The 13003-nt window shown below is 43.4% G+C and overlaps 3 long non-coding RNA genes across 3 annotated transcripts; 2 read left to right on the top strand and 1 right to left on the bottom strand.

Moving 5' to 3' along the window:
• Positions 1–5766: 5766 nt before the first annotated feature.
• On the bottom strand, positions 5767–6597 carry LOC135396051 (uncharacterized). The gene is made up of 2 exons (XR_010423270.1): positions 6373–6597; positions 5767–5912 (listed from the first exon to the last, which is right to left on the bottom strand). It is a non-coding gene; the product is annotated as an uncharacterized LOC135396051 (long non-coding RNA).
• Positions 6598–7029: 432 nt separating this feature from the next.
• On the top strand, positions 7030–8283 carry LOC135396050 (uncharacterized). Its single transcript, XR_010423269.1, has 3 exons — positions 7030–7068; positions 7487–7744; positions 8195–8283. It is a non-coding gene; the product is annotated as an uncharacterized LOC135396050 (long non-coding RNA).
• Positions 8284–8291: 8 nt separating this feature from the next.
• LOC135396049 (uncharacterized) lies at positions 8292–11099 on the top strand. Its single transcript, XR_010423268.1, has 2 exons — positions 8292–8455; positions 9991–11099. It is a non-coding gene; the product is annotated as an uncharacterized LOC135396049 (long non-coding RNA).
• Positions 11100–13003: the final 1904 nt, after the last annotated feature.

Raw genomic sequence — 13003 nt, 5'->3', positions numbered from 1 at the left:
GTTACTGTCTACAACCTACAACCCTGCACATAAGTAGATGCCGGTTCGCCGTTGAGATCGGTCACATGATGTTATGACGTCACGGAAAGATGAACGAAAGAACGAATCTTTTGAACGGTTCAGTGAACCAAACTGAACTGTACGAACGAGTTCACCAAAGTGAACTGGATTGCCCATCACTATTCGCGATGCCAATGCCAATCGGTCGAGCCGACTGTGAGCAAGCGAGTTGTTTGAGCGTAATCACGCGTCCTACAACTAATGCGCATGCGCGACAGCCCGAACGGACGTTTCATAGGGCTAAAATGTCGCTGGGTGCTGTAATGGTAACGAAATTGCGGCAGGTCAAGTAAAAAACACAATGTTTGATAAGAAGGGATGGCTATTCTGTAAAGTTAGGTGATTTCAAGTTGCTGCAAGCAGTGTAAATTGCTCTGGCGTGTGTCCGTCACCGCCACGAAAGTGTTTCGCTGCTTTGTATTCTCGGAGCGGGTGTGGAAATTGTTAGTCCACAGAATATTGCGATCCCAATGTAGGCTTCTGAGGGATCTTAGGTATTGGCAGTTCTGTGGGGCTGCTTGTGATCTTTAGCGCGGGCGTAGCACCTGTTCTTCGTTTTTTTTGTGTGTTTGGGCAATGCGTGTTTCTTTCCTTTTTTTTTCGTTCTTTTTTTTTGCAGTGATGTGAACGTGGATCAATTAGATCCGCAGAAATAAAAAAGCAAAAATCATACAAAAGTAGTGAATATTATACAGCATAATGCTTTATTATTACACGGGCTCCCCGTAGGTGTTATCACAGAAATATTGGCAATATTGGCGCAAAATGGGCTTGCCAATATGGGCAGCCCATATTGGTCCAATATGGAGCCTGGTTGCACTCCCCATATTGGTCCAATATTGGCAGCCCATATTGGGCCAATATTGGCAATCTTGGCAGCCCATATGGGTCCAATATTGGACCAATATTGGCGTGCTGCTTGGGGCACAGTAATATTCCCGTGTATATGCGGTGTAGGGTACCTCTAGATTCAACATTTAGAAGAAGTGCCAGGGTACTCAATCGTCTGCGGTTCGCTTGCACGACAAACTTGGCCCAGATGCCCAAATTCGGAAACAGTCAAAGTGGCTTCTCCGCGTTGCAGCGGTGTGCAGCAGGGAAATTACCTTTACGCGTCAGTTGAACTTTTCTCTGCTTATTTAGATTTAGTAACTGCTTTTGACCTCATTTCTTGAGTTAGATATAATTTTGAGAGCATGGTTGGTACATTATGCGTACGGAGGTGTAACACGAATTTTGAAGCGTTATCCCTTGTCATATTAATTATTAAGATATCGATATTCGATGAATAGGAGATATGCAAAATGCGACGCGCCATCTCATGGTAACGGTTGTAACTAGGGCGGCCATATTGGTAGAAACGCGCGCGTTAGGCTGCTGCTGTAATGCATGTATCGTCCTGTACGTGCACATACACTGCGGGATCGTACCTTTTTTTAGTTATTTATATTTATTTATTTATTTTTTTACACAAGAATGCCCACGCACTGCTGCGTTTCGTTGTCTAAGCGTGGAACCAAATACTGCAACGGGAACTGGGTTGGTATCACTCACTTCTGTTCAGTGTGCCTGGCAGTAACCCTAGAAGCGGCCGTGAAATGCAGTGAATGGTACGCACGCAGTATACCACGTTTTTTTTTTTTTTCAAGTGATGAGGGTGGTGTACGTTGATAATACCGAACATAAGGAAACAGGACTAGCAAGAAAAACAGCTAGTACTTGTGTTACGTGCTGTCTCGTGTGTCAGTTAGCTTGTGCCTTTGTCTTCCAACTGTACTTGAGCTTCTCCCCAGGACGTCTGCTGCTCTCATCGAGCCATAGTCTCCTTTATATTGAGTATATAGGAGGCTATGATCGAGCGATCGCGCATAACGGTCACGTATCACGTGACGCACGCGAATGAAAAGATAGGTGTTGAATAGGAGGGGAAGTTTGCGATCGCGCAATGTTGCGATGCTGTGTTAACTAAGGCATTCATGTGCGGACCTCGTTGTGGATGGATCGCGCAAACAGGGCTTCCACAAGGGCAGCTTATTCAGAATGAAATAATAAATACAATTGTTGTTCTCCTCGAGCCTTGCTGGCACGCAAAACATGTTACATGCTAACAGTGTTCTGTCTTCTGTAGGTGTCCTTTCACCGTTTTCCAAATGGTGAGACACTAGTAGATTATTGCCATCAAGCGAGACGTAACTTAGTCACACGAAGTTCATAGCACACGATGACAGAAAAAGACAGACGGACACGGGCTATCCGTGCCCACCTCTGTCTTTCTCGTTAATAGCTATGTGTAATTTCAACCAACACACTCTTCACATCCTTGCGCTGATAGCACAGTCTGTTTATTTTGCTTTTCTCTTCTTTTTTAACTCAGAACGTCATAGAAAGAGCGCTTACGTATACCGTACGATACACAAAAGTGTGTCGAGAAACGTCGGCGGACGCACATTTTACCGTATAGTGGTGAAGAAGGAAAACAGCCGTCACTTCGAACACACGTGAATGGCGCATGCACTAAACACCGAATACCGGGCGGTTGCTCGAGCTCGATTGCGCGTGCTAGTCAATATTGTGGACAAGGTGCTCCACTACAAAACAGCAGTTCACGTATCTCGAGTCACAGTTGTTCGTGAGTAGTGAAGAAGGCAGTGTGTACGCTTCCACGGCGAAGGCGTAGGACTTCTTTTGCTACCGTCACGGCGGTGCCGACAGAGCACAAAAACTCTGTAACGTATCCTCTGACAGGTGTGGCAGAGCACCTAAGTCGTTTCTCCACATGTTGTCATCATACACAGGGAAACGTCGCAGTTCAGTCATTTCGGCCGCCAGCTGAACCGGCCGGCGTCCCATACGCAACTCCCAGATCCTGACTCCACCAAGATGGCCGACCAAAAAGTCCTCACCAGTGTTGCCCGACGTGAAAGTAATTTTGCATATTACCTATTGGTTTGTGTTAACGTATTTGAGAAAATTTTAGCAGTATACTTTTTGTTTACCGCCGATTCCCATTCGGTTTTAAGTACATCTGACAACACAATAGTGCATGTTCACGTAATTATATTGCACACTGATAATAACTTCCCAAAGCATTCCCAGAAGTGCGAGACACACCTTCTTATAGTTGGCTTGACCGGCGTGCTCGCTGCCCTCCATTGAAGCAATACATCCCGTCTGGTTTTGTTAGAATATCTGTTGATCCTGAGCTTTAGAAAGAAATGCCCACACATGGGTGTTGTTATGAGAGGACCTTCGATGGCGTACAAGTGGAATGGAAGCGAAAGAACGTCACAGTTTTGTTCCTGGAGGACTTATTTTCACCGTGTTGGCTTCGTGGCAGAATGCATTGGTGCACTGGAGAAAATGCCCACGTCAGACATGAAAGGTGAAGTTGTCGCTTACGCTTTGCACCTTTGTGCGCAACTGTGGGCCGCTCCAATGTTGTTCCCACGACAAAAGAAATGTTGACAAGCTCAGTGTGGCCTGCGAAGCGTCTGTATCTTCATACCTGAAGGTGAGAGCAACGGGTGGTGTTGGCCCACTGGTGACGATGTTGGTTATAGCTTTCGAGGGCCGTGGTTCGAACTGCGGCCTGCTTAGTGTTTTTTTAAATTATTATTATATTCATGTATGTTCTATATTTTATTTTTTTGTAGATGGAGTTATGAGAGTAACGGCAAGAGCGTCAGAGTTTTGGCTTAATAATGCCGTACTGGCTCTACGTCATACTGCATGCTGTTCGGTGTGATTTAGTTGCGGTAATGCTCTGCGATCGCCTGTGCACTTAATATGTGAATAGCAGATGACTTTCCATTGCACTCCGACTTCTTCACCGTTACAGGAATCTCCGTTTTGCACTGTACCGCACGTGGTTGTTATAATGTAGATGATTGTCAATCCTCTGACATGAATTTTGAACTTGTGGCTTAAACGTCCTTTGTTTTCTGTGAAGGCGCAACTCATCAAAGTTTCATTCGAGATCGATGTGACGACGGAACCAATTATGCGGGTCAACTTTCACGCCTTCTAATGGTAAGGGGAATTAAGATGAACAAACTACCACGCGTGTTTCTTGCAGTTTAAATACATGTCAATAATTTTCGAACATGTGGCTTAAACTTGCTTTATTCCCCAACTCGCCAAAACTTTCGTTCTCAGCATTGTGCAAGGCCGTAATCTCCTTACGGGTTAACTCGTTCTAGGTACCAAAATAAGGAATATGTTAAAAATACATGCGTGCTTATTGTCATATATACAGGGTACGGGACGTAAGACAGACTAAATTTTATTAAATCCGCGATTGACTTTTTTTTCTCGCCAAAGTCGTTGAATATATCTATTCCCGACGGGATCTACTCAATGGTAGTGGTGTATCAGTAAATAGCGCAGCCGTTAATTAACTTTCGTAATTAATCTTTGTAATTAATGAAAATACATTGACTGCGTAATTGTAAAGATATAGACTACAACACTGGAGGGTCTACCCCACAAGAACCGACACGACAGCGCCTTTTTGTGTTCTATTAAAAAATGTGCGAAAATACAAAATAATTGAGCACTGCGCGGGTTTTGAGGCCAATTTCTCCTCTCCCTGTCTTGGTGTCACCCCTTTTCAACTGATATCAGGTTGTTCCTGAAATCATGGAACAGCCCGCTTTGTCCCCAGAAGTAAGCGTGAGGGGAATTATTCAGTCTACTTTATCATAAAACATGCTATCTTTGATCTTCTTTCCGTCATTATCTCGTTTGGTCTGCTCAACACCTTCCAAGGCGGTTCGCGATTTGATGTGACAACTGGCACGCAACAAAACTACCAATGTATTACCTCGGAGATCACAAAACTAAAATCAGCGATTCTGCTGCTCGATAAATGTGTACGTTCTACGACGATGGGGCATTTTCGCATATTCTTTAAAGGCACAGAAAAGTACTACTGTTTCGGTTCTTGCTGACTACACCTCTCAGAGTTATGCTCTACACAGAGCAGTAGCGACGGGGGGGGGGGGGGGAGGCGAGAGGGGCAGTCGCCCCAGCAGGTTGGTTGGACAGGATAAAGCGGGAACGAAGAAAATTTGAATCTACGACCTATGCAGTGCAAATCAGCGTTTTCATTTCTTTGTTTACATGGCTTCTGATGGCAGTGGGAGAGGGGGAGGGGGCGCTTCTGATTTACCCTGCACTGGGCGCAAACTTGCCTCGCTACGGCGCTGGCTCTACAAGTCTGGAATTGCGCGTTCAACTTGTTTTCAGGAATTGTGAAGATTCATTATAAAAGTAGTAGTTTTTTTCTTTTCTTTTTTTTACACGACCAAAGAAGTAACGGCTGCTGAGTGTGCGTTCCAAAGCGGTTGCGTCTTGGTTTCTCACGATCCCTATCGGAAATAACTTTATTGGTCTCCAATTTGTACTGGCATATCGTATTATGAAAATTGGATTCCAATACGATTAACTGTAATTGGAACCAATATACCACATATCGTTTGCTTCCAATAAGGCCTTCCAATATGCCAATTGCATATCGTTCGATATCCAATACGACACTCCAATATGTCACATATCGTAAATTGATTTCTGGAACTGGAAAGCAATGCTGTCCGAACCAATGTAGTATTGGAAATGCAAAGCTACTGCTAGCTCCATCAGTACGTGTTTGTGTACTCCTAACAATGTATGCACTGGAACAGTGACTAAGTGACACAAGCCAAAGTGTGGAACAGATGCATATGATATATATTTCTACTTTTTTTTCCTCATCATGTCTCCCAGCATCTGTCCAATGTATTTGTTGGCCAGTTGGCTCCTCTCCTTTGCTGCCTGTTCGCTCGGGTGCAGCTTGATGTACCTGCGGTAGGCCCCTAATGAAGAGAAAGAAAAAAAAGATCACATCATTAACTATCATATAAACAAATAAATATCCTAAACAGTGCAAGTAACAATGCCACATCATTTGTGCAGACTGCCTCCTGACTACGAAGGTTATTGATGACAAGGATATTCAATGTAGTAAGGATGTCTGTGGGGACACCACAATTGGAAGCACAGCTCTGTATAGTTGAACAGCACATGGCACGATAGTGCACATGTCGAAATATTGCATTTACACAAGTGCCATATATCAGAGCTGAATTTATTTTTTTTAGTCCTTTTTAAAATGTGTGTTTCGGGAGTTTTAAAGCTACATGCGCAAATCGTCCAAGTTGGGTGGACAGCAAGTTGCATGACAAGTACTACAGTCACGCATAGAGGAAAGAGTTTGAGAGTATTCTACATCACATGCAGCATTCAGTATTTTCTCACATACACATTTGTGCTCACATCTGCCAAGGCAGTGTAGTAGATGAAGTGAAGGCGAGGAGGTGAATAGGCAATCAGTCAGGCAGCCAGCATTGCTGCAAGAGCTGAACACTTCCCAGTGTACTGCCACTGCACACTGCAGTGTGTTTGAATTAAGCATGGATATCTGTGGACTAAAGAGGCTGCAGTGTATGATAATATATAACTGCAAAGCTATAAAATGAATGAAACATGAAGGCATACTCTTCACTGCCGCCAACTTCTTTGGGGTCAAGGCACGGTTTGCCTCCGCGTCTTTCTTCCTTCGGCAGGCAGCCCCAGTCACACTTCGGCACATCAGCTCTTCCAGAGACCATACTGTCCTTGCCATATCCTTGCAGAATTTTGAGTCGCATTTAACCCTCATTAACCACTGGTACCGCTCGTTCTTGATTTTGATTCCGCTGCCAAGTACGACCTGTAAAAGAGAACACCCTATACTTTAACTGGAATTTCAGGTGTCCAAACAGATCATCCATCATCATTTCATTTGGCTACTTCTTGTTCACCCTGCAATCACTACTGGCAAGCATCACTTTACAGGCTGAGTCCAGACGATGTTAACATAAAGAGGCAACTTGCATCACGATTCAACATGGAGCCACGCCATCTGACAACCTCAAGCTATTGAGCTAAAAAGAAAAGTGTGCATTGGCCAATTCAATCCATTGAAAGGGGGTGAGTCCCTAAAATGAATATCAGCTCAGGCAAACCATTTAGATTTTCTTTTAACTGTAAAAATTAACAAAGTTTTGACATGTAGCCTTGCATCTATAATACAACAGTATTGTTCAACGTGTTCAATATGTGTGCTAGACGGTAGACATAGGAACACCAAAGAACACAATGGTCACACGTGCTGTCAAACAGCTTTAAAGACTTAGCAGTGAAGCTATGAGGATGACTGTATCGTTCCACTATGTTCACACAGATCAAGATGATTTCCGCTGCCCCACATCTGCTCTAATTGTATTGGTGGCACTAGATTTGTTGTTGTTCTTTACTTATTTAACTTAGTTAACTTTACATAGTTAACGATACAGTGCTTGTTGTTTGTGTAGCTTTTCATGTACTTATGATGTATCTTCATTACCAGGAAGCATGAGGTATCTTGGCACATCTCCATACGTTGAGCGTTCTGAGGCTGGTGTGGTACGGGACATGGAGCTGGCCCTGCAGTTTGATGGCCCAGTCAATGGCATAAAGGGACCATCACCAGTGATGAACCTGCCTCACTTCAACTTGGTGTGGGGATTCACCGTAGAGTACATGCATGCTGTCCTTCTTGGTGTGGCACGACAGTTCACTGACCTTATGTTTAACTCTGTCAACCATGGCCAAGCATTCTATATAGGTAGGTAATGAGATGAGGGGCTGCGCCAGCTCAGTACATTATCCACAGGCACAATTACTCTTAGAAAATTCAAGCAATTTTTTGTCCAATCCTGCCCATTTATTTTTCTAATATTTTCCTTGCATCGTTAAGGAATAGGATGCCTTACCACATTTGCAAGTGAATATCACAGATTTCATTGCTTTTTTGCAAGAGCTTGTCATCTTTTGGAGCATATATTAATCGAACATATATCAATCGAGCATATATTAATACAGCATAATCATTTCTTATCAGGTTTTCTGTTGTATTTCTAATTTTTTCATGTGTTATTTTATGCGTAACTTTGGTGCTAATTGCCTCTTGTACCATTTGTAAAGTGACAGCTTTTATGTAACCCCCCCTCTCATGTAATGCTCGTTGAGGCACTTCAGATAGCCCACAAGTGATTAAATAATCATTGCAATGCAGGGAGCCCAACAGATGTTGTCAAGGTGAACAAGAGATTACTGTCAATTTGCCCGCCACACTGTTTCACCCGCCTTCCAAGACAAATCAAACAGCGTGCTTACTGGAAGGCTAGCGAGTGGCGCCATTGGCTGCTCTACTACAGCCTTCCATGTACGCTCAACATCCTTCCTCAACGCCATTGGAAACACTGGTGTCTTCTTGTAGAGGCTATCCACCTGCTCTTGCAGGAAGAGTTACATCCCACTTTACTTGCACGGGCCAGTAAGTATTGATTTATTATAACCTAGTACACTCTCAGCCTTGTAGATAACCAGGAGCAAGGTCATTTCGTGCCAAGCGTCCCAGGCATGAACTCTACCACAATGAACGGCATTTAAAAAATTTACCAAGCTTTGTTATGTGGTGAAAACATTACATTGCCATGCATGATGTTTTGCGCAAACCACTAGCAAGTGCAAGTAATGGAAGTGAAAGCTTGTAAACAGGCTTGGGTTGAAAACAACAATAGTTGGGCTAGTTGGTAACACTGATGCATCTTAAGGCGCAACAGACACGGACAAGAAGGGAGACACACACTCGCGCCACTCGCAACTCAGTTTAATAGCAAAAAGCACATAGACACGAACAAAAAGAAAAAGAAAACCCAGAAGAACAACCTCCCGCCCTCTACCAGCACCAAGGAACAAGTTCACACTACACAGCGATAAGCGGCTGCCACCCGCTATCATCTAGTCGGGTGAAAGATGTGTGAGCCAGCCTTCCGTGACGTTGTCAGTGCGGGAGATAAAGTATCTCGATGATAGCGGGTGGCAGCCGCTTATCGCTGTGTAGTGTGAACTTGGTGCTGGTAGAGGGCGGGAGGTTGTTTTTCTGGGTTTTCTTTTTCTTTTTGTTCCTGTCTATGTGCTTTTTGCTATTAAACTGAGTTGCGAGTGGCGCGAGTGTGTGTCTCCCTTCTTGTCCGTGTCTGTTGCGCCTTAAGATGCATTTGGGTTGAAAACATGACAGTGCTAAGCTAAGGCTTAGATGGATTTAGCATTGTTAACTGTTCATCTCCGAAGTATGAAACCTGCGTGGGATTCAGATAATTTCAGGGGAACAAATAAGTTCAGACTTAGATTTGGAACAAGATATCACAGGCTGCGGCGTAGCAACGGGGGGGCTAGGGGGGCTCGAGCCCCCCCTACCTGCCACGGACCGACCCACGCAAATCGTGCAAATCCAAGGAGAAAATAATATAAGGGGGGGACCAGTGTGACGATCGCGAAAGTTCTTGCAGTTCATGGCATCTATCTAGGAAGCACCCCTAAATGATTTTCAAAGTACATATATGAACTTTTGAAACTACTTCCAATCTCATGACACTGCCTCATTGATCATGACAGCCTACATGTAATCGTACTGTGTACGTCCGAATCTTTTTTCTTTTTTTTTATCATTGGCATTTTGCTGTGTGCACAAGTTGCATTGTGTTGTCGTACCAAGGATCAGAGAGGGGGGGAGACTTTTCGTATCGAGCCCCCCCTACCTTGGAAGTCTGGCTACACCACTGATCACAGGAGAGAGTGCACATCACTGTCCCATTGCTTAGCATAGAAGGAATGAGGGAGGGGGAATATACATTTATTAGAAGGAATGCTCGTAAGAACAGCATTGGATTGTGTGCAAGAACCAAGTATTCCCTGTGTCAAGAAAAACCATTACTTCCAAAGCTTATCAAACTACTCGTCAATTTTGTCACTTTGTATTTCATTGAAAAAATGTGTGTGATACAATTTTCTCTTTGTTCCTATTAGGCACATTGCTTCAGAAGTTTGTCTTTATGGTCCCTTCACTCTACGAGGAACGCTTCGTGACATTCAATGTTCACCAATTGCTACACCTGACAGCAACAGTACAGCACCTGGGACCCCTATGGGCTCATTCCGCTTTTGTGTTTGAAGATGGAAACGGCCGTCTCACAAAGACAGTGACCGCAGCGAACGGAGTGGCCCTTCAGATCGTCGAAAGGGTCGTGCTCCATCAGCAGTTAAAGCTTCTGCTTAACACCCAGCAGCTGTCAGCAAGAGTGAGGGAAGTGTGCGTGGACATGCTCCAAGACCGCTATGTTCAAAATTACAGCAGAGTGGATGGAGCAGTGCTCCTCGGTGTCCCTCAGCATGTTTGTCAATTTATGCCTGCTGAAGAGGAAGCCTTCAGGAAGCGGTATGGCAGAGTCCCTAGTTCAGCAAAGGAGTTTCTCAGGGTAGTGTCGAATGGACAGGTGCACCACAGTGTAAAGTACACAAAAGCTAGGAAGAGCAACAGCACAGTAATTTCAACAAAGACTGATGAGTATTTTTCCATTCAACGCATACTTGAAGTGAAACACAATGAGGGCGATAAGTGCATATTACTGTGCAAGAGGTTCGTCCTCGTACATGGTGAGAATCAGCTTCCAGCCCACATCAAAGAGTGTTTCCTCCCATCACACACGGAGATATTCGTGGTTGAGTTGTTTGACGTTCGCCAAACTTGTCTATACATTTTATTTTTATCTGAACACAAGTCTTACCTGTGTGACCTAGCAAACACTATTGAAAGGGACTAACCACATCTGTTGAGCAAAGGCCTGCACTACTGTGGAGTTCCATTCCACGTGGCCGTTCTCAGTGCTTTAGGTGACTGTGTAAGCCAAGCTGTATTTTTCAGTGTATTGCAGAATATGTACAGCAAGATAAGTGGACCAGAGTGCTTCAGAAAGAAAGCTTATTGTATTTAGTGCGCACTGCATGTACATAGCATCACTGTACAGTGTGTCTTCTATTTTTGTGTACCTCAATTTGTTTCTTTTGTGTGTATTTGGTTTTTTTCTTCCTGGTCTTGTACTGCTTAATAAACAAATGATGCTTGATCGTTATGGTGACCAAGTGTGTTCAACTATGTCTCTTGCTGCTTGATATGTGCATTTAGTTCTTTGGGCATGTTGCTACAACTGAGAAATTAGTGGACTTTATATTAAGAATTGTCATCAACATATGAACAGGAGCTTTTACATTTAAACTTCACACCTGCAACCAACAAAGCAAATTTGTTTTATGGTTCCAGCTTGGCACAGAAAATGTTTGTTGTCAGAGAAGCTTGAGCATATGATAGAGCCATATATAGATCCTGTGATGTTTTGCTCATACTTCATCATGCAACTAGGTATTTGCATTATCCACGAAGCTATAGACTGATATACTTCTGTCAAACGGAAACATTTATGGTGTCAAGGACCGTTAGTAGTTTGCATCAAATTCTTGCCATGCGGATAGAAAAAGTCATTTCGGTCAAAATTCAGCCCCTAACTGGTTATAAGCCCTTAAATGTTCTGACGGGCATCCTCCATTAACTTCCAATAATTACAAATTAGTGTCATGATATTCATTACCTTATAGTGGCTTTCGATCAACATGCATGTGCCTGCATTTTCCAGTGTGATTTCCAGTTCCAACATAAACTGGCGCACAGATGCCAAAAATGCTCCCACTTATTGGAGTGGACACAGTCCAATTATAGTTTCCAAATGCAGCATATTGGAATACATGTCACCAATAAAACTTTCCAATTGGAGTGAATTGTAAAAGTTTTTATTTTGAGAGTTCCAATTGCGGTATACTGGAATCCAATCAAATTGTATTGGAGCCCAATCATACTGTATTGGAAAACTAGTTTGCTCAAATTGGCCTCCAATTGTGACATATTGGTATTGACTTCCCTATATTGGTTTCCAAACTAAGTAGATTGGAATCCAATTCTCATGTATTGGATACGATACAACCAATATCATTTCCAATTTGAAATGTTACAAGATTTTGCAATAGGGATGACAACATTCTGGGCTGGTGGTTCAGTGATGCAGATGTCGATTCTAGCTTTCATGTTCCCTGGTTTGATCTGAGTGTCATGCCTTCCTTCTTTTTTATGAAGAGAGTTTTAAGATTACGGCAAGGCAAGAGCATCGCAATTTTCATCCTGAATGGCCTATTATTAGGCACTATGACATAACATGTAATGTAGACCACTTTTCATTGCGTCCGAACCTACTACATCGTTATAGGAGCTCATGAACAAATTATGAGTTGACCTTTCGTGCCATCTACACTTCACCCACCTTCGTTATTTTATATTCGGTTTTGCTCCATCTTTGTGCTATATTTTTGTTTTAGGAACAGCAAGCCGGCCTTCGGTCAGGCTGACCTTTCCGAAATAAACGGATATCCCCCCACCCACCGCTTTGCAGAATGCCAAGGTGTTAACATTTTGAGAACAACAGCAGACAGAGCATCTTTAACCGCCATCGTTACAACAGCAAGGCGCGTGGGGTCGAAATTCTTGTTTCTCTTTCATCCTTAACAATGTGCTCTCGTGCGCACTCACAAGACTTGCCATGCATTTTAATAAAACTGTCATGTCAAGTCATGCACGTCCCACGGAGACTGCGGATTAAGCATTATAGTGCTTCCGACGGGTGAGAAAACTTGTGCTTGTATCCGCGTTTTTCTTTACCGCTTCTCGCATATTATAAAGTGTCTTCATATGGGACATATAACTGTCGTTGCTTGCTAGTTGAAGTCTCTTATTTCAGGTTATCAATAGCAAGCGCATAAAAGCAGCTTTAGCAGACCGTTTGTAAGGTATCATGCTTGTCGGTGCCAATTTGCAGTTATATAAGACTCAGAATCTTATCCACTGGCAAGCCACGTTCAGGCAAGCCACGTTATGAACGGTTTGCTAAAATTTTCTACCATGTTCACCCCATTCCACAATAAAGCGAATTAGACGCCC

The sequence above is a fragment of the Ornithodoros turicata genome, chromosome 5 (assembly GCF_037126465.1).
Source record: "Ornithodoros turicata isolate Travis chromosome 5, ASM3712646v1, whole genome shotgun sequence".
Classification (NCBI taxonomy): Eukaryota; Metazoa; Arthropoda; class Arachnida; order Ixodida; family Argasidae; genus Ornithodoros; species Ornithodoros turicata.
Note: the sequence above shows the minus strand (reverse complement) of the source record. Positions and strands in the feature narration are given on the sequence as shown.